General features: G+C 41.9%; 1 protein-coding gene across 1 annotated transcript in view; it reads right to left on the minus strand.

Annotated features, from left to right (window-relative positions):
- LOC115142954 (receptor-type tyrosine-protein phosphatase gamma-like) overlaps positions 1 to 24,151 on the minus strand; it is a 324,742-nt gene that overhangs the window by 283,354 nt on the left and 17,237 nt on the right. The gene's annotated exons all lie outside the window — the stretch shown is intronic.

A 24,151-nucleotide genomic window follows, 5' to 3' on the forward strand; every position in this document is an offset into this window, starting at 1 on the left:
CCTTCCACAGTATGATGCTGCGACCTCCAATCTTCACCATATGGTTGGTGCCAGGTTTCCTCCAGACGTGAAGCTTGGCATTAAATCCAAATAGTTGGTTTCTTGGTTTCATCAGCAGACTAGAGAATCTTGTTTCTCATGGTCTGAGAGTCCTTTAGGTGCCTTTTGGAAAACTCCAAGCAGGCGGCCATGAGACTTTTACTGAGGAGTGGCTTCCATCTGTCCCCTCTACCATGAAGGCCTGATTGGTGGAGTGCTGCAGTGATGGTTGTCCCATCTCCACAGAGGAACTCTAGAACTCTGTCAGATTGACCATCGGGTTCTTGGTCACCTCCCTGACCCTTCTCCCCCTGATTGCTCATTTTAGCCGGGCGGCTTGCTCTTGGGACAGTCTTGGTGGTTCCAAATGTATTCCATTTAAGAATGATAGAGGCCGCTGTGTTCTTGGGGACCTTCAATGCTGCAGAAATATTTTGGTACCCTTCCACCAGATCTATGCCTTGACACAATCCTGTCTTGGAGCTCTACGGACAAATCCTTCTATCTCATGGCTTGGTTTTTGCTGTGACATGCACTGTCAACCTAATATAGACAGGTGTGTGCCTTTCCAAATCATGTCCAATCAATTGAATTTAACACTGGTGGATTTTAATCAAGTTGTAAAAAATCTCAAGGATGATCAATGGAAACAGGATACACCTGAGCTCAATTTCGAGTTTCATAGCAAAGGGTCTGAATACGTATGTAAATAAGGTATTTTGTTTTTTTATTTAATAAACATGCAAAAAAATTGAAAAAACTGTTTTTGCTTTATCGTAATGGGGTATTGTGTGTAGATTGATGAGGATTTTTTTTTGTTTATCCATTTTAGAATAAGGCTGTAACGCAACAAAATATGGAAAAAGGGGAAGGGTTCTGAATACTTTCCGAATGCACAATATAGGATTATGTAGCTCATTATATTTATCTTTAATTCATCTCAGTTTTCATTTGAAGCATTATTTTATCCTTTGCTTATTTGTAACAATTGCAAAGACATTGGCAACTTTATATTTGTAGTCAACTTCGTTCGAAAGTTATCGGCAGTCACAGTGTGACAGATAAATGTCTTGATTATATGTTTAGTGGAAATCGTCAGTTTATAAAGTGACATAGTCGTTAAATATTGAGCGTTTTCAAGTGCAACTTTAGCAACAATGGTTTTGGGACACAAAATGATGCTCCTCCTTATGAGGAACTTAGCCTTAACCTGTTGCTTCTACTCGGGACGCTTGCGTCCCAACTAGAGCTCTGGAAATGCAAATGCGCTACGCTAAATGCTAATAGTATTAGTTAAAACTCAAAAGTTCATTAAAATACACATGCAGGGTATCGAATTAAAGCTACACTCGTTGTGAATCCAGGCAACAAGTCAGATTTTTAAAATGCTTTTCGGCGAAAGCATGAGAAGCTATTATCTGATAGCATGTAACACCCAAAAAGACCCACAGGGGACGTAAACAAAATAATTAGCATTTCGGCGTTATACAAACCGCACAATAAAATAGAAAACATTCATTACCTTTCACCATCTTCTTTGTTGGCACTCCTAGATGTCCCATAAACACTATTTGGGTCTTTATTTCGATTAAATTGGTCCATATAAAGCCTAGATATCGTTATATGTAGACTGTGTGATAAACGAAAAAAACATCGTTTCAAAACGTAACGTAATTTTTTAAAATTCAAAAAGTCGACGATAAACTTTCACAAAACACTTCGAAATACGTTTGTAATGCAACTTTAGGTATTACTAAACGTTAATAAGCGATAAAATTCATCAGGAGGCGATGTAAAGATCATTAGCTGTCCGTCTGGAAAAATGTCCGGCTAGAAACTCAACGAAAATATCCGGTCCTAGACCATAGGAGATACGGTGCCCTGCATGTGTTTGACCAAGAAAAAACTCGAAGGGAAATGACAAGACTCTAGACACCGTGTGGAAGCTGTAGGTACTGCAACCTCAGTCAATTAATTGTGGTTCACCTTTATCAATGGGTTCAAGTAGCGCATGGATATATTTTCCCATTTTCAGTGATCAGTTTTTCCTGTGCTTTTCGATGTAAATGCCGTTCTGGTAAAGCCACAGCAGTGATTTAACCAGTTTTATAAACGTCTGAGTGTTTTCTATCCACACAGACTAAGCAAATGCATATACTATATTCCTGGCATGAGTAGCAGGGCGCTGAAATGTTGCGCGATTTTTAACAGAATGTTCAAAAAAGTAGAGGGTCGACTTAAGAGGTTAAGATGCTTTTGGGAAACCGGGCATAGGTCACATATCATTGGGGCTAAGCAGCAGCTTTTTTGGTCTTCAGAAAATCTTAGATTACATCCTCTGGTATTATGCCTGTTTACACAAGACATTTACTCAGAAGATCTCTTTTTGTAAACAATGACCAGATTCTGTACTCTGAAACTACAGTAAATCACTCTGACATGGATCTGATTCACAGCAGGAGCATCAAAAGTCCAGCTATCAGACCCAGTAGACCTGCAACAAAACATTCTACTGGCATTTATGAGTCTTTCCACATTGACTAGTGTTAAAAGGGAACACCACTCAAAAACGTTATTTGAACACTGTAATTTTGTATCATGATGATGTGGCCGGTGACACTTTGCTTCTTGGAAGTTCAATATCTTGAAAACTTGACTTCTGAAATGCAAAACATTTTAGGATTACACTACTTTACCGTAAGTATGTGGACACCTGCTTGTCAAATATCTCATTCCAAAATCATGGCATTAATATGGAGTTCGTCCCCACCCTTTGCTGCTATAACAGCCTCCATTCACTCTTCTGGGAAGGCTTTCCACTAGATGTTGGAACCCTGCTGCGTGGACCTGCTTCCATTCAGCCACAAAAGCATTAGTGAGGTCGGGCACTGATGTTGGGTGATTAGGCCTGGCTCGCAGTCAGCGTTCCAATTCATCCCAAAGGTGTTCGATGGGGTTGAGGTCATGGCTCTGTGCAGGCCAGTCAAGTTCTCCCACACCGATCTCGACAAACCATTTCTGTATCGACCTCGCTTTGTGCACGGGGCATTGTCATGCTGAAACAGGAAAGGGCCTTCCCCAAACATTCGCAGTGTAAACAGAATTGTCTAGTTCAGCCCAACACTCCTACAGTATAAATTGTAATAGCAGAGCAATGTTTTTGAAACAGCTGAATTGTATAGCCATTTTCCTTATATTATAGGCTTGTTTTATTGAGTTTTAATCTGAAATTGCATGAACCTTTTCACGCGTGAGTTCCAAATATCTTTAAGGGTCGCATTATTTTATGCACATGGTGTCAGAATGCATTCACTGTTCCAAAAAATGGGATTGCTACGCAACAGGACAGTTAACCTGTGCTGCCCTCAAACTAAGACACGCTGCCTGCTAATTATCTATAGGCTGTTTCAAATAGTCAGTTTCAAATTATTTTCTAACAAGTTTACATTTCTATCGACAGTTTGAATGTGTTCTGCCTCCTCATTAATTCACATAGAAGTAGTCCATTTCACGATTGCAGAGAATTTATGTTTGAAGCTTTACTGAGCCGGACAAACCTCTCTTCGAGGAAAGCACAAGCACTTCCACAGTGTTTCCGCAGATCAGGTATGCAGACATTTGCTCAGTCTTGAACAAGCTTTTTCCCCCTAGCACATTTTCTGGCTGGCACTTGCATTGCCTTCATTGTTGTTTCCCTTACAAATATTAACTTTGGACAAATGTGACATGATTCAGGAAACTAGGCATATTTCGCAAGTCACGACTTCACAGGAGAGCAGTTTGAACAATAAAAAAAATGTTTTATCAAAATGCGTTTTCTGGCAGAAATGTCTTCTCAAACTTTGTGAACTTTCATGTGACTTAAAAACAAACTTGAATGCCATCTGTAAATACAAATAAAGTTGCTAAATTACAAGCCTAGTTGGTTTAGCCAAATAAAAAGTAAGGGACCTTCCCGCTAGCCATGATTGGCTGAGATAATGAGTGGGCTGGACATGCCGAGAGATGAGTTTCAGATTGGTCTGCGGTGTTGCATCTTGTGTCTATAAAATGAGCTGCTCGTTATGCATAGAGAATGCTTTCTTCTGCAGTGTTTTCTAAATATATAACATTAGCCATGGAGAACTGCAAATATATTGTTGCTGTTATCAATAACATTGCTGTCCTGAATTTATCAGGCGCTATCGACAAAGTGGGAAAAAGTTGTGATGGACTACTTTCTGGAGGACGATCGTGCCATGTTGACTCTCTCTGACTCTGAAAAGGAATCAGACGATGAGGAAATCCATGATTTAGGTTAAAAAAAAAATTGAAGAAGACATTGTAGAGTCTTCTGATAACAGTGATGGGGAAGAAACGGCGATCAACAGTGGTGTCACGGAAGAAGTTGACCGAGTTTTGAAATCAGTAGAACACAACGGGCCAAACAAACTGTGCAAACTAAACGGAAACGACACAGGACGTCTTATTTAATAAAAGGGGTTGCAGTCTGCCGTGAAGCTTTCATCCATGTATACGGGTATTATATTATATGTTTGTAATTTTGTCAGAAAATTGTTTCCATTGCAAGTTAAAGCTTGCTGTTAGCTAGCCAGCTGGAGATTGATGGTTGGCTTGCTAACATTGAACGTATTTGGTTTAGCTAGCTATGACGATCCGTTTGTATTGCTAGTAACGTTATTCTATGGATTGGTATTATAGTTATTGTTTCAGCTAGCTAAGAACAATTCTGGTGGACCAGGCACAAGATCCACCACAGTCTGGACCTTCACTTCCTGATCACAGGCCACACCAAGTTTGCCCTGGACTGGTGCTTCTTCCTCATCAAGCAGCGCTTCAGAAAGACCAGAGTGAAAACTTTGTCTGAGATTGCTGGTGTTGTGAAGAACAGCACTGTAACGGGTCAATATCCCACAGCTGGTTGGATTGGAGGATGGTACGGTGCTGGTGGAAAGCTATGGCTGGCAACATCTGACTCCGTACTTCAGGCACTGCCACAGATCAAGCAGTACCAGCACTTCAGGTGAAAATAAATTTCATTGCATTGTATGAGGTTATTCTTCTTATCTAAACTTGGGAGGTGAATTGATGTTGTGCAGGGTTGTAATGTCTTCTGATGTCCGTCTTCTACAGACAAGATTTTTTTCCAGATGCCCCAAACAATCGGAAAGGGAATACATCATAAAAAATACAAAAACAAATTGTGCTGTCTGGTTTAATATAAGGAATTTGAAATTATTTATACTTTTACTCAAGTATGACAATTTAGTACTTTTTCCACCACTGGATGTGGCTGGGGGTTCTAGCATTTATTTCACATGACCCAGCAATTTAGACAAGTGTGTAAGTGTCATCTAATATTTATAAATTATTCTTATCTGGACATTTCGTTAACCTGGAATTTTTCCTTATTGTAGGCTACTACCTGTTTTTGTCTTAATCTTTACTACACTACTCACTGTTTAGCATATGACCTCACATGTGAATCCTTGAAGAGAAAGGGTTGGCCCTTAAGAGGGTGTGAACAATGCTGAATGGGTGTAGACAAAGGAGAGCCGTCCAGTAGGTACAAAAACATTCAAAGGCCCTTTTCACAAAAGCGAGATTACAAATTTCAAAGCAGAATTACTTTCCCATTGTTCCTCAAAAATGCAGTGTATGATATACCATTTTGTATCTCGGAGTCTCTACTGTTATCCAATGTCAAAAAGCCAATTTCAAATTTTGCTATATAAGGCCGACTTGAGCTGGTCACTCATGTGAGTTCCTATCAAAGTAAGTGCCTTATTTTCTGTATATCGGGATGTCATGTCTACTGTAGCATACAGTATTTATTTATTTTTAACCTTTTTTAACTAGGCAAGTCAGTTAAGAATAAATTCTTATTTACAATGACGGCCTACTCCGGAACAAATCCAGACAACGATGGGCCAATTGTGCACCTACAGTGGGGCAAAAAAGTATTTAGTCAGCCACCAATTGTGCAAGTTCTCCCACTTAAAAAGATGAGAGAGGCCTGTAATTTTCATCATAGGTACACTTCAACTTTGACAGACAAAATGAGAAAACAAAATCCAGAAAATCACATTGTAGGATTTTTAATGAATTTATTTGCAAATTATGGTGGAAAATAAGTATTTGGTCAATAACAAAAGTTTCTCAATACTTTGTTATATACCTTTTGTTGGCAATGACAGAGGTCAAACGTTTTCTGTTGGCAATGACAGAGGTCAAACGTTTTCTGTAAGTCTTCACAAGGTTTTCACACACTGTTGCTGGTATTTTGGCCCATTCTTCCATGCAGATCTCCTCTAGAGCAGTGATGTTTTGGGGCTGTTGCTGGGCAACACAGACTTTCAACTCCCTTCAAAGATTTTCTATGGGGTTGAGATCTGGAGACTGGCTAGGCCACTCCAGGACCTGGAAATGCTTCTTACGAAGCCACTCCTTCCTTGCCCGGGCGGTGTGTTTGGGATCATTGTCATGCTGAAAGACCCAGCCATGTTTCATCTTCAATCCCCTTGCTGATGGAAGGAGGTTTTCACTCAAAATCTCACGATACATGGCCCCATTCATTCTTTCCTTTACACGGATCTGTCGTCCTGGTCCCTTTGCAGAAAAACAGCCCCAAAGCACGATGTTTCCACCCCCATGCTTCACAGTAGGTATGGTGTTCTTTGGATGCAACTCAGCATTCTTTGTCCTCCAAACATCACAAGTTGAGTTCTTGCCAAAAAGTTCTATTTTGGTTTCATCTGACCACATGACATTCTCCCAATCTTCTTCTGGATCATCCAAATGCTCTCTAGCAAACTTCAGACGGGACTGGACATGTACTGGCTTAAGCAGGGGGACACGTCTGGCACTGCAGGATTTGAGTCCCTGGTGGCGTAGTGTGTTACTGATGGTAGGCTTTGTTACTTTGGTCCCAGCTCTCTGCAGGTCATTCACTAGGTCCCCCTGTGTGGTTCTGGGATTTTTGTTCACCGTTCTTGTGATCATTTTGACCCCACGGGGAGAGATCTTGCGTGGAGCCCCAGATCGAGGGAGATTATCAGTGGTCTTGTATGTCTTCCATTTCCTAATAATTGCTCCCACAGTTGATTTCTTCAAACCAAGCTGCTTACCTATTGTAGATTCAGTCTTCCCAGCCTGGTGCAGGTCTACAATTTTGTTTCTGGTGTCCTTTGACAGCTCTTTGGTCTTGGCCATTGTGGAGTTTGGAGTGTGACTGTTTGAGGTTGTGGACAGGTGTCTTTTATACTAATAACAAGTTCAAACAGGTGCCATTAATACAGGTAACGAGTGGAGGACAGAAGAGCCTCTCAAAGAAGAAATTACAGGTCTGTGAGAGCCAGAAATCTTGCTTGTTTGTAGGTGACCAAATACTTATTTTCCACCATAACTTGCAAATACATTCATTAAAAATCCTACAATGTGATTTTCTGGATTGTTTTCTTCTAATTTTGTCTAATCTTTCCTCAGTTAGCGCAAGGACTTATGTAGCCTACATTTTCCAGTTTTGATGATTATGTTATGCTGTCGCTACTTCTGTGAATGTCTGAACATTGCATCCAAAAATAAACTGGTCACATTCAGGAAATAACTTTGTAAGGCCTGTGTTTGTGCAAAATGTTTCTGTGTGGCCAACTCAAATACTGACTGTTGCATCAATCGAAACTGGATGTTGTAAATAATGATTTGTTGGTATGTGTCAAAGGGTTAAAAGCCGCTTACTCTGAAATTGACCCAGTAGATATAAGGGAATATCAAACCACCGTTATTTGTGGCCTGCTTCAAGAAGTTAGGCATATGTTGCACGTCACAACTTCATAGGAGAGGCAATAGAATTTTAAAAATAATAATAATAATGGCTACTGGAACATGTGAACTTTCATGTGCCTTAATAACAAATGTGTATGCCATCTGTAAATACGAAACACAACCCTGCCAAGGCGCACTGCTTCTTGACACACTGCTCTCTTAACCCGGAAGCCAGTTGCACCAATGTGTCAGAGGAAACACTGTCCAGCTGGCGACCGAGGTCAGCTTGCAGGCGCCCAGCCCATCACAAGGAGTCGCTAGAGCGTTATGGGACAAGGAAATCCCGGCCGGCCAAACCCACATCATGGGTCTCCTGGCTGTGACACAACCTTGGATCGAACCCGGGTCTGTAGTGATGCCTCACCTAATCTAGGCGGTCGGTCACAATTATCAACTGCCAAGTGAATTAAGAACTTTTCCAGTCACAAGTAGCTTTTTTTCATGGAATGATTTGCTTGATATTAATTAAATGAAGCAAGGTAGGACAAAAAGCATTCTAGCTATTATTTTGCTTATGTTGGCTGATGTTAGCATTCAGGTGACTAGCTAGCTAACTTAGCATGTGAGGAGAATGCAGACATTATGTTTAGCTAGCCCTGTATAATATGAATAACACTTTTTGATAACGTTACTGTACTTCCATATTCGTATGAGAGGGCTAAAAGTTTATTTTTTCATGCTGAAATTGCTTGATGAAGAAAACATTAGCTAACATCAGCTAGCAGCTGTGCCACTTTGGCTGTTTGTCTTGCAGCTACATTTATGTGTATGGATGAGAGAATAAACCATTTAAATGCCCGTACATGCCTGTGAATCGTTATTCAAGAGTGGAATGGTTGCTTACTTAACATTAGCTAGTTGAATATTTTGCATGTTACCAGTATCTTTGTGCTTAGCATACCGGCTGGTGGCTACTGTGACATTTGTGGTACATTTGAGCTGCGAAGCAAGAGCGTCACCGAACCCTCTCTCGACTCATGACATTCCCGTTGCTAATGTGAATTGAAAACTTCATGTACATATTATGTCAATTGAAATGTTGTCCCAATACCTCTACATTTACTCTCTTCAGTGGGAATAAGCTCTAAGTCATGTAATGTAGTCTCCAGCATGCCCCCTCTCCCCTCACCACACAGTGTGGTGTAAAAAAAAAACTAACGTCCTGGCTTTTCCTCTGTATTAATCATGGTAATGTTAATGACCCATTGTTCCATTGTGTGACTGAGGAAAAAACGGTAAGACTTCCTGAGAAGAAGTCAATGTTGAATTAAACAAAATCATATCTAAACTACACACTTAAATGTGTGCTTTAAAAACAGAACAGACTTTAAATATGCACTGTGTATCTCTCTGTATCGTACAGTAAGTGGTCTAATAAGGACCCCACATTTCCAGGTCTTAACTTGCAGTCATAACTTACTAACGATAGACATCAGCCCACCCAGTGGATTCATCCAGCCACAGCTAAACGGCCTGGCCATTAAACAGCTTCACAAATCCCATACTGTAGCTTTAATGGTGTGGTCTGCTCAGCTAGGTGATTAAGTGTATCAGGGTGCTTTGGTGAAAACAATTAACCAGATTAGACACACAGCGGGATAATAACAGGTCACAAACGTCTCCCTGCTTTGATTCACAACAACCACTTCTACCTTCCCACCCAGAACTATATGTACTGACGACTCTACTAGACTGTACTAGAGTTTACTGAAGTCTACTCTACTTTAATGTACTGAACTTAGTATTGGATATCCCAGACCTTGGAGCATTGTAAGCAGCAACATAACAAGGTCTGGAGAGGATGGCTTCTCTTTAGCATTTCAGAAGGTGATCAAATTGGTCCGGGGAGCCTCCTCTTCAGACAGACTACTCTCCCAACAAGTCACGAGTTTGCGTAGTTGAGCTTATCCTTAGCTAAGGCAGCAAGTGGATACGGCAGTGACGCGCTTCACATTTCCAACTTGTCCTCTGTCCTAACTGATGCTGCAATTTGTACAGACGTGTTATGCTGGAGCATTGATACATTGCTGGAAGCAACCAGTCTGTCTAGAGCAGGGACGGGCAACGGAAGGGCCGCAGTTGCCTGTGGGTCTGCAAACCCACATCCATTCCTCTACACCTTGCTGAGCAAAACATTTTAGCAGCCCCCTGCATGGCAGCAAAGAGAAAAAAATATATATATATATATATTTCCTGCAATTCTACACATTTTGCCATGCGGCGGAGAAAAGATATTGCACTTTTATAACTCATTTCATGCAATTCTACTCATTTTGCCATACAGTGGAGAGAGAAGTTAGCAGTTTTACAGCTAGCTAGCAATTCTACACATTTTACTGTAGGGTGGAGGCAAATGTTTGCAGTTTTTAATATGATAACTGGTTACCCCGGTTGGTAATTCGACCATGGTTACTAGAAAAAGAAAATGCTGAAATGTTTCAAATTGTACCTTGTGTATTCGATTATTCTAAATCTCAACAGTAAACTGAGCCCCCGACTGAATTACCTTCCTAATTTGTCTTTAAAAAAATGTAATATGTTTTTTTTCTATTGGTCCGCGGTTGCCTAGTGAGACTATAATGAACTCTCCAGGGCTGAACTGTACCTACTAGACTGTACTGTACACTCCCTGCCCTGGTCTGTGTTCCCCATCATCATCACACCAATAGAGGGATACAGTCCATGCTCTTGGGCATACATACATACATACACAGTATCACATACTGCCACAGTGAATTTATTGGGAGTAAAGTGACGTTTTTAACGTGTGGCAATTATAGAGCTTAAGTGCTGGGTGCTTCCCAGGTCATTTCTCAGGCCATTATCAGGAGTTACGGGCCCGTGTGTGAATTGTCCAGATATCGATTGAGAAATAAATTCTGCTGTAACGACTAGCCTATAGTGAATAATATCACACATCCACGGCACATCATTGAGGTGTTCTTCACCCCTGCAGTCTGTGAGTAACCTGGACAATGAAGGTTGGACGACTGGCATTAAAGATTCAACTGTAAATACTGTAGGCCTTTGTCCATAAATAAGGAAAATCAATAACACACACAAGAGGCCCTTGTGTTGGCCAATAAACACATTCATTCTTCATTATCAGAATAACTTTTTTATTAGTCCACCATACCTTAATGTCAATTTGGTCAACTACATGTTCTTTCCTTGTTATATTCATTTAGCAACTTGTAGGTCAGTCTACCCTTTTCCCCAAGTACTCTATACTGCGGCTGGTGATGAGGTACTTAGCCTGGCTGCCAACTGGCCAAATTATTAAATTAAAATTCTGGCCATCAATACTATAATGCAATACCGTGATAGTAGAATAACTCTGCATGCACTCCAACCCCAAACAGTGGGTATGTATGAGACGGCACAATATATTCCCTTCATAGTCCACTCATTTTAACCAGACCTCTATGGGAATAGGATGCGGTTTGGTATGCAGCCAGCCTCTCTCTCTCTCTCTCTCTCCACTAAGCCTGCCTGCCCTTGCAGTGCCAAAACCAGCCTGCACTTCCCTTCCTATTCAACTGGCCTTTGATGTTAGTAGAGAATCAATACCGTACTGCCCGTTTCGCTAAAATGCTAAGGGATTCGGTTGAAAAACTGACAGAGTTAGGGATGCAAGGACTGCCCATCCATGATATCAAATTTGTAACCATGTTGAGGCTATTTAGTGTTTGTTTACATTTCCATTTAAAAAAAAATGGGAATAAAACCAGCTTATATTTTGGGTTCTGATGAGGTGCGACAGTGGACCTAAACTCACGAGGCATTTGTAAGAATCAAAATGGGTATGTATCATTAATTTATAAGTTTTTAAAAAATGAATAAAAAATGGATGTAGCACCTAAGGAGTCTACCTTTAAGATAATAATATTTACCCTTAAAATAACAGCCAGGATCACAGGCAGGCAGCGCTAGGTAGCTAGCTAAGGGATGTGCAGGAGAGATGACTCTTAATTAACCAGATTATAACAGGACTATGTATCACTTTGGGGGGGCCTAGCAGTTAAAAGTGTTGGGCTCGAATCCCCGAGCCAGGCAGTGTGGATAAATCTGTCGTTCTGCCCTTGAGCAAGGAATTTAACTCCCAACAACAACTGCTCCCTGGGTGCCGTGAACGTCGATTTAATATATCTCAAAATGTATAGATGAAAGATTCATTCACCATTTGGGTTACTTCAAAATGATAAAAATGAAGGTTTTACGAATTATAAGTACAGAAGCTTGGTGCACAAATTGCAGGTAAGGTTTCTCCAGGTAATTATGATGCATATGCCTATTGATAATTTCTGTTCCTCTGATCTATCCAGCAACACATCAAAAATACATAGGCCTGTACTTAGCTATATCCCTCGCATTACAAACGAGCCTCATTATACAGCTGTGAGTATTTCTGAGTAAGTCTCTAAGAGCTTTGCACACCTGGATTGTACAATATTTGCATTATTATTTTTTAAATTCTACAAGCTCTGTCAAGTTGGTTGTTGATCATTGCTAGACAACCATTTTCTAATAGATTTATGTCAAAACTGTAACTAGGCCACTCAGGAACATTTAATGACGTCTTGGTAAGCAACTCAAGGCCATCTATTTGGCCTTGAGTTGTGTTTTTCAGCAGGTTAATGTCCTGCTGAAAGGTGAATTTGTCCCCCAGAGTCCCCCGGAAAGCAGATTGAACCAAGTTTCTCTTGGATTTTGCATTTGGATAGCTCTATTCCATTTCTTATCGTAAAAACATTCCTAGTCCTTGCCGATGACAAGCATACCCATAACATGATGCAGCCACCACCATGCTTGAAAATATGAAGAGTGGTACTCAGTGATGTGTTCAGGACATGAAGTATATTACTTTACTAAATGTATTTTTATTTTGCAGTTTTACTTTTGTGCCTTATTGCATACATGTTTTGTAATATTTGTATTCTCTACAGGCTTCCTTCTTTTCACTCTGTCATTTAGGTTAGTGCTGTGGAGTAACTACAATGTTGTTGATTCATCCTCAGTTCTCCTATCACAGCCATTAAACTCTGTAATTCTTTTAAAGTCACCATTGGCCTCATGGTAAAATCCCTGAGCAGTTTCCTTCCTCTCCAGCAACTGAGTTAGGAAGGATGCCTGTATCTTTGTAGTTACTGGGTGTATTGATACACCATCCAAAGTGTAATTAATAACTTCAGCATCCTCAAAGGGATATTCAATATCTGCTTTTTTATATTTATTATTCTTTTTTTTCAATGTACCCATCTACCAATAGGTACCCTTCTTTGCAAGGCACTGGAAAACCTCCTTGGTCTTTGTGGTTGAATCTGTGTTGGAAATGCACTTCTCGGCCGAAGGACCTTACAGATAATTGTATGTATACAGAGATGAGATAGTACTTCAAAAATCATGTTAAACACTATTATTGCACACAGTGTGAGTCCATGCAACTTAGAAAGCAAACGTTTACTCCTGAACTTATTTATACTTGCCATAACAAAGGGGTTAAATACTTATTGACTCAAGACATTTCAGCTTAATTCTTTTTACTAATTTGTAAAAATGACAAAAAACATCATTCCACTTGGACATTATGGGGTGTTGTGTGTAGGCCAGTGACACAATGCCAATTTAATCCACTTTTAATCCGGCTGTAACACAACTAAATGTGGAGAAGGTCAAGGGGTGTGAATGCTTTCTGAAGGCACTGTAAATGACAGTTGAGTATTACAGAATAAAAGTGCAATTTCGCTGCCAAATGCATGTTGTATCGGTCCATCTGTGTGTTTGTCTGTCTGTCCGACAACTGATGAGGCATAGGAGCGCAGATTTGAAAACACTGGCGGGTCTGTTGTTACAAAGATGCTTTGATGTTGCTAGTTGAGCTTCTGAACGAAAACTGACATTGTGGGTGATTTTCATTCAGTAAGGGATTGAGAATATTTCTCTAGTGCAACACTGCGAGTTGGACCATATTTGTGACTCCTCAGCATGACCAGTGCCAGCATGCTGGACACTGGATAATAATCATTAGGTGGCCTATATTGCCAATTGTAATACAGTAGAGGAGCCAAGCAAATGAGAACACCAGCTGTCTGATATTGACTGATTGAAGGGTGGCTGGGGCTTTGAGAACACCCAGGTAGATTCTTTCCCAAAAGATTCGTCAAAAGCAATTTGCAGTTATTTGAAGACGTATAGGTCCATTATAATTTCTACATACTTTCTTTATATTATGGAGTGTTTTTTAAATATTTCTTATAACCAAAATAATCCTTTCCCCTGGGCTGGATTGAATGGGTCCGCGGTATGTTGCCCACCCCTGCACTAGGCAGTGGGCACTGTCATCTAAGACGTTCAATAACTTCCATTCCACATTCTCTAAGAGGTGTATTGGACAGTTGAATGGTTTGCGTGTCTGAAGGAAGGACACCCAAGTTCTCATCCATATCCATTCATTGCTGCAGAGACTGTACAGACTCAAAAGGGGTATTGATGAAGGATGTCCACATCAAAAACACATCAATACAGACAAGGTCAGGCTGCATGTTGGACATGAATGCAATACCAAAGTTACTCCATCCATCCATCAAAAAACACACACACACAGAAGACAAACTTGGGAAAATAAAGAAGGGTCTTAAGGAGAGAAGTGCAGCTCTTTGCCTTAGCTGGTAATGCCCTGCCACAATCCCCTAGCCGTCCAGAAAAAAAGCTGCTGCAGCTTATATTACTGTTTGACTGTGCGGCAGCACTACTTGGAGTGGAAATGTAATGATATTTTGTTACCAGCCATCTGCTTCCATCAGTTGGGCCACATAATCTCCCTTTTGTGTAATGAAAACATAGGCCTGACCGCACCCCTACACAGACAGGCAAACAGACAGACATAGAGGTGGAGACAGACACAAGCAAACAAAATGTGTCATCACTCATCTGTAGAGTCCAACCGATATGTTTTTTGGGGGGGGTCAAATACCAATTCCGATTTTTGGGGGGAGGGAAAAAAATGTACCGATACCAATACATCTGCCTATATACTGTTTTACAGAGGGGAATTCTCATAAATTGCCATCGAAAAGAGCAATTGTCCAATAACTATGCTATGAAATGTTGATTACATGCATCGTGACAATAATGACACATCATCAGAATGGCCGCAAGTGCTCATGTCTGATGGCACCATAGAGGTGAATAATAGCTCAGATCATAACAGAGCAGAGGGACAAAAGCTCTGGATCCTCCTGGACCAACTGTGTTCCAGATTAAAAGGTCTGACCTTGCCGTGGGCTGCCCTGAAAACCACAGCCAAAGTAACAGAGACCTCAGTGCTCATGGTTGATGATTATACCTCGACACAAAAGAGGTGTAGGCCTTCATTTCTCTAATAGCAATAATCTCCCCTCCAAGGACAGTGGCAGTGTGAAAGGTAACAACCAACAGCACCAATGACATAGAAAGAAACCCATTTAATACAGGTCATTCAATACACCTCAATGAATCACTTCTCAACTACTTATCATGGACATTTGCTGATATCTTTCATTTTTTATTAAATAAGTTTGCTAATAATGGGTGATTGTTAATGAATGGGACAATTGTAAGCTACAACTACAAGTAGTTTTAATGGTAATATAAAAACCAATGTGATCCACATTGTTAAAAAACTAATTTATCATTAGTGATAATTCCGTCAATTTATCGTGAGACGGTTTTCGTCCATATCGTCCAGCTCTGGTCTAGAATCCACTAGCTAGGTGATTACCAGGCTGGGGAGGGGATAGGTCGTCTCTGCTTTGAGGAACACACGTCACAAGACTGGGGACTAATCCTGTCAACAACAGACATCCACTAGCTCCTTTAACAGTGTGATGGAAAGGCAGTGAGCGATGCACAGAGATGTGGCCAAACAACCAGCATGCCTGTCACCCCATAACCTGGTGCCAGGCTAATTCTGAACTGGATCTGAAGTTAGGATGACAAAAACAGTCTAAGTATTCCACTATTTCACTTCCAGAATCAGGATCCCATTTTTTGTAACGCAACAGCCACTTAAACAATAAATGAGAGCAGTCTTTCGTTGAGAAAAGCCTGAAACAATGTCATTGAAATATGAAAATGTCAGAAGAAAAGGCCATGATATTCAAATGTCTCATTAATTAAGGCTTTGCTACCAGAGGGGGGTGAGATGTTTGTGTTGGGGGAAGTGAAACATTTGCATTATCCCCACAGGGGGTATGTCAACAGCATCGATAGAGCACTAAAATACTGCTCTTTTTGCCTCCAAAACTAACTACCTCAGCACTTCTTCCCCAATAATTTGGACACAACAGAGGCTATTGTCATTTATGGAAATATAATAGCATACTGTGACTTCATCCGTCATGGAAAGTTACACAAAAAGTTTTTAAAAGAGAACTGTAAACCAAGTAAGCGAACGGCGTTGGGTCCAAATCTTCCAGGAAAATGCGTGGTCCATCTAACTGTAGTTACATCCTGTGATATGATGCCAACATGCTAATGTCATGACATCATGCAAATGCTTCACTGCTTATGTCTCCAGACTTCACCACTGGGATGACTGCCACCGGAAATGTGCCTCTGTAATAGGGATGTGACAATTGATAAGAAAAATGCATAAAATTCCACGTCAAATCACAATACAGAATCTATGGTACAGTATGTATGACAGCTAGTGCCGGGCAATGAAGTTATATCAATCACATTCATATACAGTGCATCCAGAAAGTATTTAGACCCATTGTCCCACTTTATTACGTCAGACTTATTCTAAAAATGAATTACATTTATTTATTTCCCCTCATCAATATATATATATACACACAACCCCATAATGACAAAGCAAAAACAGGTATTTAGACATTTTTATTAATTAATTAGAAAAAAAACTGAAAAATTGCATTTTACATAAGTATTCAGACCGTTTACCTAGTACTTTGTTGACGCACCTTTGGCAGCGATTACAGCCTTGAGTCTTCTTGGGTGTGACGCTACAAGCTTGGCACACCTGTATTTGGAGAGTTTCTCCCATTCTTCTCTGCAGATCCTCTCAAGCTCTGTCAGCTTGGACGAGGAGCATCGCTGCACAGCTATTTTCAGGTCTCTCCAGAGATGTTCGATTGGGTTCAAGTCTGGGCTCTGGCTGGGCCACTCAAGAACATTCAGAGACTTGTTCCGAAGCCACTCCTGCGTTGTCTCGGCTGTGTGCTTCGAGTCATTGTCTGAGCACTCTGGAGAAAGTTTCCATCAAGGATCTATCTGTACTTTGCTCCGTTCATCTTTGCCTCGATCCTGGCTAGTCTCCCAGTCCCTTCTAAAAAAACATCCCCATAGCATGATGCTGCCACCACCATGCTTCACCATAGGGATGGTGCCAGGTCTCCTCCAGACGTGATGCTTGGTATTCAAGCCAAAGATATGAATACTGGTTTAATCAGACCAGAGAATATTGTTTCTCTTGGTCAGAGTCTTTAGGTGCCCTTTGGCAAACTCAAAGTGGGCTGTTATGTGCATTTTACTGAGGAGTGGCTTCCGTCTGGCCACTCTACCATAAAGGCATTTTGAATTTTTGAATTTTATTTCACCTTTATTTAACCAGGTAGGCTTGTTGAGAACAAGTTCTCATTTACAACTGTGACCTGGCAAAGATAAAGCAAAGCATTGCGACACAAACAACAACACAGAGTTATACATGGAACAAACATACCGTCTATAATATAATAGAAAAAGTCTATATACAGTGTGTGAAAACGAGGAAGTATAAAGGAGGTAAGGCAATTAATTAGGCCATAGTGGTGAAATAATTACAATATAGCAATTAAAACACTGGAGTGATAGATGTGCAAAAGATGAGTGTGCAAGTAGAGATACTGGGGTGCAAAGCAGCAAAATAAAAATAAGAAAAAACAGTGTGAGGATGAAGTAGTTGGATGGGGTATTTATAGATGGGATATGCACAGGTGCAGTGATCTGTGAGCTGCTATGACAGCTGGTGCTTAAAGCTAGTGAGGGAGATATGAGTCTCCAGCGTCAGTGATTTTTCCAGTTCATTCCAGTCATTGGCAGCAGAGAACTGGAATGAAAGGCGGCCGAAAGAAAAATTGGTTTTGGGGGTGACCAGTGAAATATACCTGCTGGAGTGCGTGCTACGGGTGGGTACAGCTATGGTGACCAGCGAGCTGAGATAAGGTGAGGCTTTACCTAGCAAAAACTTATAGATGACCTGGAGCCAGTTGGTTTGGCGACGAATATGAAGCGAGGGCCAGCCAACGATAGCATACAGGTCACAGTGGTGGGTAGTACATGGGGCTTTGGTGACAAAATGGCTGGCACTGTGATAGACTGCATCCAATTTGCTGAGTATAGTGTTGGAGGCTATTTTGTAAATGACATCTCCGAAGTCAAGGATCGGTAGGATAGTCAGTTTTACGAGGGGATGTTTGGCAGCATGAGTGAAGGATGCTTTGTTGCAAAATAGGAAGCCCATTCTAGATTTAATATTGGATTGGAGATGCTTAATGTGAGTCTGGAAGGAGAGTTTACATTCTAACCAGACACCTAGGTATTTGTAGTTGTCCACATATTCTAAGTCAGAACTGCCGAGAGCAGTGATACTGGACGGGCAGGCAGGTGTGGGCAGCGATCGGTTGAAGAGCATGAATTTAGATTCCTTAAGAGCACTTAAGAGCATTTGGGAGCCACAGAAGGAGAGTTGTATGGCATTGAAGCTTGTCTGGAGGTTAGTTAACACAGTGTCCAAATAAGTCCCTAAAGTATACAGAATTGTGTCGTCTGCGTAGGTGGATCAGAGGATCACCAGCAGCAAGAACAAACATCATTGATGTATACAGAGAAAAGAGTCGGCCCGAGAATTGAAACCTGTGGCACCCCCATAGAAACTGCCAGAGGTCCGGACAAAAGGCCCTTCGATTTGACACACTGAACTCTATCAGAGAAGTAGTTAGTGAATCAGGCAAGGCAGTCATTTGAGAAACCAAGGCTGTTGAGTCTGCCGATAAGAATGTGGTGATTGAGAGAGTCGAAAGCCTTGGCCAGGTCGATGAATACAGCTGCACAGTATTGTCTCTTATCTATGGCGGTTATGATATAGTTTAGGAACTTGAGCGTGGCTGAGGTACACCCATGACAAGCTCTGAAACCAGATTGCATAGCAGAGAAGGTACGGTGGGATTCGAAATGGTCGGTGATCTGTTTCTTAACTTGGCTTTCGAAGACCTTAGAAAGGCAGGGTAGGATAGATACGTATAGGTCTGTAGCAGTTTGGGACTAAAGTATCTCCCCCTTTGAAGAGTGGGATGACCGCGGCAGCTTTCCAATCTTTGGGGATCTCAGACAATACAAAAGAGAGGTTGAACAGGCTAGTAAAAGGGGTTGCAACAATTTCAGTGGATAATTTTAGAAAGAGAGGGTCCAGATTGTCTAGCCCAGCTGATTTTATGGGTCCAGATCAGCTATCTGGATTTGGGTGAAGGAGAAATGGGGAGGCTTGGGCAAGTTGCTGTCGGGGGAGCAGGGCTGTTGACCGTTGTAGGGGTAGCCAGGTGGAAAGCATGGCCAGCTGTAGAAAAATGCTTATTGAAATTCTCAATTATCACAAATTCATTGGTGGTGGCAGTCTTTACTAGCCTCAGTGCAGTGGGCAGCTAGGAGGAGGTTCTGTTTTTCTCCATGGACTTTACAGTGTCCCAGAAATGTTTGGAGTTTGTGCTACAGGATGATCATTTCTGTTTGAAAAAGCTAGCCTTAGCTTTCCTAACTGCCTGTGTATATTGGTTCCTAACTTCCCTGAAAAGTTGAAAATCGCAGGGGTTGTTCGATGCTAATGCAGTATGCCACAGGATGTTTTTGTGCTGGTCAAGGGCAGTTAGTTCTGGAGTGAACCAAGGCCTATATCTGTTCCTGGTTCTATTTTTTTGAACGGGGCATGCTTATTTAAGATGGTGAAGAAAGCACTTTTAACTTCTTGATGCACCCATCCCGTTAGCGGGATCATTTTCATCAACATCCGCTGAATTGCAGAGAGCCAAATTCAAATTAAATTACTAAAAATATTTAATTTTCATGAAATCACAAGTGCAATATAGCAAAACACAGCTTAGCTTGTTGTTAATCCAACTGGCGTGTCAGATTTCAAAAAAGCTTTTCGGCAAAAGCATACCAAGAATTTATGTAAGGACATCTCTCTTAGCAGACAAAATATTACAAACAGCTAGCAGCCAAGTAGATTGGTCACGAAAGTCAGAAAAGCAATCAAATTAATTGCTTACCTTTGATCTTCAGATGTTTGCACTCACGAGTTACACAATAAATGTTCCTTTTGTTCCATAAAGATTATTTTTATATCCAAAATACCTCAATTTGGTTGGCGCATTATGTTCAGAAATCCACAGGCTCGAGCGGTCACGACCGGGCAGACGAAAATTCCAAATAGTATCCGTAAAGTTTGTAGAAACTCCCGGGTGGCGCAGTGGTCTAAGGCACAGCATCTCAATGCTAGCTGTGCCACCAGAGTCTCTGGGTTCGAGCCCAGGCTCTGTCGCAGCCAGCCGCGACCAGGAGGTCCATGGGGCGAAGCACAATTGGCCTAGCGCTGTCCGGGTTAGCGAGGGTTTGGCCGGTAGGGATATCCTTGTCTCATCGTGCACTAGCGACTCCTGTGGTGGGCCGGGGTGCAGGGCACTCTGACCAGGTCGCTAGGTGCACGGTGTTTCCTCCGACACATTGGTACGGCTGGCTTCCAGGTTGGATGCTCACTGTGTTAAGAAGCAGTGCGGCTTGGTTGGGTTGTGTTTCGGAGGACGCATGACTCTCGACCTTTGTCTCTCCCGAGCCCGTACGGGAGTTGTAGCAATGAGACAAGATAGTAGCTACTAAAAACAATTGGATACAATGAAATTGGGGCAAAAAAGGGGTAAAAAAAAAAAAAATTTTGAAATAAAGTTCATGTCAAACGTTTTTTTATAATCAATCCTCAGGTTGTTTTTACACTATATAATCAATAATATTTCAACCGGACTGTACCTTCTTCAATAGGAGAGAGAGAGAGAAAATGTCTGCTCCAAACTGTTGCGCATGCAAAACGCTGCTGGCACCCAGCCAAAGAATGACACAATGACACATTTCTCGCTCATTTTTCAAAACAAAAGCCTGAAACTATGTCTAAAGACTGTTCACAACATGTGGAAGTCATAGGAAAAGGAATCTGGTTGATATCCCTTTAAATGGAATGAAGGCAGGCAATGGAACAGGGAGCTTTCAGGAAAAACAGCACTTCCGGGTTGGATTTTCCTCAGGTTTTCACCTGCAATATCAGTTCTGTTATACACAGACAATATTTGGACAGTTTTTGGAAACTTTAGAGTGTTTTGTATCCTAATCTGACAATTCAATGCATATTCTAGATTCTCTGCCTGAGAATTAGGAAGTTTTATTTGGGTACGTTTTTCATCCAAATATCAAAATACTGCCCCCTACACTCAACAGGTTAAAGAATAACCTGACGGAGTGAGGTCAATATCCTTCCAGGAGACCCGGGCTAGGTCAATTAGAAAGGCCTGCTCGCTGAAGTGTTTTAGGTAGCGTTTGACAGTGATGAGGTGTGGTCGTTTGACTGCAGACCAATTACGGACGCAGGCAATGAGGCAGTGATCGCTGAGATCCTGGTTGAAGACAGCAGAGGTGTATCATATTATATCTATGAGGGTGCCCGTGTTTACGGTTGTACCTGGTAGGTTCATTGATCATTTGTGTGAGATGGAGGGCATCAAGCTGAGATTGTAGGATGGCCATTAAGCATGCCCCAGTTTAGGTCACCTAACAGCACGAGCTCTGAAGATAGATGGGGGGCAATCAATTCACATATGGTGTCCAGGGCACAGCTGGGGGCAGAAGGTGGTCTATAGAAAGTGGCAAAGGTGAGAGACTTGTTTCTGAAAAGGTGGATTTTTAAAAGTAGAAGCTCGAACTGTTTGGGCACAGACCTGGATAGTAAGACAGAACTCTGCAGGCTATCTCTGCAGTAGATTGCAACACCGCCCCCTTTGGCAGTTCTATCTTTTCGGAAAATGTTATAGTTAGGAATGGAAATTTCAGGATTTTTGGTGGCCTTCCTAAATCAGGATGCAGACACGGCTAGGACATCCGGGTTGGCAGAGTGTGCTAAAGCAGTGAATGTTAACATGCATGAAACCAAGGCTTTTACAGAGTCAACAAATGAGAGCGTCTGGGGAATGGGAGTGGAGCTAGGCACTGCAGGGCCTGGATTAACCTCTACATCTCCAGAGGAACAGAGGAGGAGTAGGATAAGAGTTCGGCTAAAGGCTATAAGAACTGGTTGTCTAGTACGTTCGGAACAGAGAGTAAAAGGAGCAAGTTTCTGGGCACGGTAGAATAGATTCAAGGCATAATGTACAGACAAAGGTATGGTAGGATGTGAACACAGTGGAGGTAAACCTATGCATTGAGTGACGATGAGAGAGATATTGTCTCTAGAAACATAATTTAAACCAGGTGAGGTCACCGCATGTGTGGGAGGTGGAACTAAAGGGTTAACTAAGGCGTATTGAGCTTGGCTAGAGGCTCTACAGTGAAATGAGGCAATAATTACTAACCAAAACAGCAATAGACAAGGCATATTGACATAAGGGAGCCATGCGTAGCTGAGTGATCATAGGGGTCCAGTGAGTAGCAAGGTGACAAGGTGATTCAGACAGCCAGCGGGCCAGGGCTAGCAAGCTAGCAGAAGTGCCTTAGAGGGACATTGCGACGGAAGAAGTCTGTTGTAGCCCCCTCGTGCTGTTACATCGGCAGACCAGTTGTCATGGATCAGCAGGGCTCCGTGTGGTCAAACCGTCCAGGCCAATTGGCAAAATGGGTAGAGTGGCCAAAGAAATTGTCCAATGGGCCTCTTCAGCTAACAGTCCGATATGCTCTAGACAGCGAGCGGGCCGCGGTTAGCAGGCTAGCAGATGGGTATTCAGGGGACGTCGCGACGGAGGAGCGTCGGTAGTCCAGTTGTGATGGGTCGGTGGCGCTCAGTGTCGGCAGTAAAAGGGGTCCAGGCCAAATTGGCAAAATATGTATTGTAGCCCAAGGAGTGGCTGACGGACCTCTTCGTCTAGCCGGGAGATGGGCCTAGCAAATGCTAGCTCCAGGCTAATTGGTTCTTGCTTCGGGACAGAGACATTAGCCAGGAGTATCCACTCAGATAGCAGCTAGCTAGCTGCGATGATCCAGGTGAAAAGGTTCAGAGCTTGCGGTAGGAATCAGGAGATATTGAGAAAAATACGTCCGATTTGCTCTGGTTTTAGTCGCACTGGGCAGACTGGTGAGAGTTGTCCGGGCTAAAGTTAGCTGATGACCGCTATCAGTGGCTAGCTGACTACTAACTAGTAGCTATCTAGCTTCTGTTGGGGGCTCCGGTTCAAAAGTAAAGAAAATAGCAGATCCATACCACATTGGGTCAGGTGAATTGCAGGAAAGTTGAAGTTGAGGTTAAGAAAAATATATGTGAAGAAAAAAAGATGTAAAAAGATATATACACGGGACAGGATAAGACGAGGACAAAAGACATCTGACTGCTACGCCATCTTGGAGAGGATGATTGGTGTAGTGCTGCAGATATGGTTGTTCTTCTGGGAGGTTCTCCCTTCTCCACAGGAGGAACTCTGGATCTCTATCAGAGGGACCATCAGGTTCTTGGTCACTTCCCTGACCAAGGCCCTTCTCCCCCGATTGCTCAGTATGGCCGAGAGGCCAGCTCTAGGAATAGTTTTGGTGGTTCCAAACTTTTTCCATTTAAGAATGAAAGGGGATACCTAGTCAGTTGTCCAACTGAATGTATTCAACTGAAATTATGGAGGCCACTGTGTTCATTGGGACCTTCAATGGTGCAGAAATATTTTTGTACCCTTCCCCAGATCTGTGCCTCAACACAATCCTGTCGTCTCGGAGCTCTAGACAATTCCTTCGACATCATGGCTTGGTTTTTGCTCTGACATGCACTGTCAACTGTGGGACCTTATATAGACCGGTGTATCTGTATCTCACAATGGAATGCTATATTATGCAATTTCTTGGCTTGCAATGTCTCGCAACTTCAGTAAACAGGGCCTATCAATGAATAACACCCAACAGACCGAAATCTGAACACACTCTCGCTTCTTTAACAAAGAGCAAGAGCAGGTGACCCAGCTGCACTGTGATTTCAATATAGTGGGGGGGGGAAAAAAACCTTTTAAAAAAACGAGTTTTT

This window comes from Oncorhynchus nerka, linkage group LG15 (assembly GCF_034236695.1).
Source record: "Oncorhynchus nerka isolate Pitt River linkage group LG15, Oner_Uvic_2.0, whole genome shotgun sequence".
NCBI lineage: Eukaryota > Metazoa > Chordata > Actinopteri > Salmoniformes > Salmonidae > Oncorhynchus > Oncorhynchus nerka.